General features: G+C 46.6%; 1 protein-coding gene across 2 annotated transcripts in view; it reads left to right on the top strand.

Annotated features, from left to right (window-relative positions):
- Window positions 1–486: 486 nt before the first annotated feature.
- Window positions 487–2625, top strand: part of Dnajb4 (DnaJ heat shock protein family (Hsp40) member B4) — a 28747-nt gene continuing 26608 nt past the window's right edge. The window contains exon 1 of one of the 2 annotated variants that reach the window (NM_001013076.1): window positions 487–671. The gene's annotated coding sequence lies outside the window, so the exon portion shown is untranslated. The remainder of the gene's footprint in view (window positions 672–2625) is intronic. The other variant, XM_006233488.3, reaches the window with a different exon arrangement.

Below are 2625 nucleotides of genomic sequence, written 5' to 3'. Positions count from 1 at the left end.
TAAGAAAGAAATAAGATGGCGGCCGTCGAGGCTGTATCACATTCTTGCACGACCATCGTGCCGTAAAGGGGCGGAGACTAGGAGACGGAAATCCCGCGATGTTTCAGAGCCGACGCGTGGTTGGCCGCGGGGAGCGGGTGCTGAGAAGGGACGCCCAGCGAAAAACATCGCGAGACTTGACTAGGATCCTACGAGAGTAGGGTATAACTGGGCGCCTCCTCTCAGCGCGCTTGCGGGCTATTGTTCCCTCACCTGCGGGTGAGCCTGCCGCCTCACTCAGAGACGTTTGCCACCCGCGGTTGTAGAACACTAAAGGCCGCCGCGGAGTAGGGAGCTAGTGTCCTTCCCTGTTTCCGTAGGGAGGGGCTTGACGTCGTCGGGCGTGGACGTCACGCAACAGTGTCCCGCGAGCGCGAGGCCGCAGAGCCCGAGGGCCTCGCGGGGCGTCCGCGGCGAGGCTGCGGAACCGTCTGCCGCCCGGCGGGAGCCCAGCATGCTGCGGGGCGCTGAGCTGCCGCCGCCTGTGACCTCCAGCCCGGCCCGTCACAAGCGGGGATGAACTCAGACCACCGGGCCCTTAGTTCTCGAGCTGATTACCTACCGAATCTATATGTAAAATAATGTGGGCGAGCGGATGGTGAAAATATGACCTCCCTTTGTCCTTTAAAAACGTGAGTGTTGCAAATTCAGTCTTTAGACACCTAGCGTTGTGTGCCTTTGGCCAATCCTACCGAGTGCCCCTTCGAGTCAACATGTCGTGTTCTTGACACAAACTGGCTTGACTTCGTTTTGTCCACCCCACCCCCTACGCCCCTGCGGGTAATCAGATAATTGTGATGTTCTGAACTCTGATTTCTGGACTAGATGGTTTTGGAGGCAGTTTCTAATATTTGCATATGCCAATAGCCACATTTCTACAGATTATTCGTGAGCGTGTCTTAGCCACGCTAGCCTAATGTTAGGAATTACTATGGTGAATGAGGGTTCTTGGGTATTCTGTTTATACTTAGGTACGCTACAATGACCCCTGCCCCTAGTTTAGCTAAGAAAGAAAGAAAAGTAAAATGGACTGTCTAACGTATGACATTTCCCCCCTCTCTGAATTAGTCTAAGAAGTATTTTTTTTTTTTAATCACCAATCTTAGAATGAGAAATATTTGCCTCTGGCTTTCTGATAGCTAATGTGTCCACTTGTTCGAGACCCACTATCGGTTACCAAGTCAGGTGCTTGCAGATACAAACAGCATGATTTTCTTAAAACCAGCTCTGTCTTAGCCATTTTATGGCTCTGCTTGTCCTTTTTAACCAGTTCACAGGTATCTAAGAATGTTCGTGGATTTAGAAGAGCAGTAAAGGTATTGAGCTACAGATTTAATCAGCAATACATAGGAAAACTAGCTAATGAGAACACTTCAGCCGTATTTTGAGAAAGTTTGCCCAGCAAAGAGCATGTACTCATCAGTAGTTGATGTTTTTATTTCATTATTTAGATTTGTATACTAATTAGATGTTCTGGTTGAAATAATTTACAGTTTTATTTACTCCTCTAACCATATTATCATCATTTAGTTTTTTTTTTCTAAATATTGAAAGGATCTTCCTTTCTACTTTTTTACAAAACTGTATATACTCCTGGAAAGGTGGGTATTCTAGAATGGAGTACATTGGAATCTGCATAGACCAAGGTTTTTCATCCTCAATGCTATTGAAGTCTTGGACTAGATGATTCTTGGCTGTATGCTTTGTGTGGTGCAATACTTTGCAGCATCTTTGGTTGCTACGTGCCCTCAGTGCCAATCCCATCTCTCCTAAGCACCACCAGTTGTGATAACTGAAAATATCTTCAGGCATTGAGCTCACACCTTGAGCTCTTCCTTGATCCCTGAACCTGCCTTTTCTTTGGCCATCAGGAAGACCTTATGACTCTGTTGCCAATGTATGTTCTAAGATCCAATTTTTCCCCCCATCTTTATTAAATTGGGTATTTCTTAGTTACTTTTCAAATGTTATTCCCTTTCCCAGTTTCCATGCCAACATACCCCTAACCCCTCCCCATCCCATTCTATATGGGTGTTCCCCTCCCATCCTCCCCCCATTACCGCCCTCCCCACAAGAATCTGTTCACTGGGGGTCCAGCCTTGGCAGGACCAAGGGCTTCCCCTTCCACTGGTGCCCTTACTAGGCTATTTATTGCTAGCTATGCAGTTGGAGCCCAGGGTCAGTCCATGTATAGTCTTTGGGTAGTGGCTTAGTCCCTGGAAGATCCAATATTTTTAACCCTGTTGCTTCCAGCCCTGGCCCAAGTTACCATCACTGTAGTCCCAGACCAAAAGGGAGCACCTTAGTTTTGCTCCTCTTTGTTTATGCTTCACTTAAAAAAAAAAAAAAAAAAGAATTTGTAGAGATAGATGGTGAGATGGCTCAGCAGCTAAGAGCACTGGTGCTCTTCCAGAGGACCAGGGTTTAGTTCCTACCACCCACAAGTTACATACACATACAAACAAAACACTAGAACATGTAAAATAAAATAATCTTTCAAAAGTTAAAAAAGTTGGTCAGGTGATGGTGGTTTGTGCCCTTTAATCCCTGTACTTGGGATGCAGAGGTGGGTGGATCTCTGAGGTC

The sequence above is a fragment of the Rattus norvegicus genome, chromosome 2 (assembly GCF_036323735.1).
Source record: "Rattus norvegicus strain BN/NHsdMcwi chromosome 2, GRCr8, whole genome shotgun sequence".
NCBI lineage: Eukaryota > Metazoa > Chordata > Mammalia > Rodentia > Muridae > Rattus > Rattus norvegicus.
This window is presented reverse-complemented; position numbering and strand designations above follow the sequence as displayed.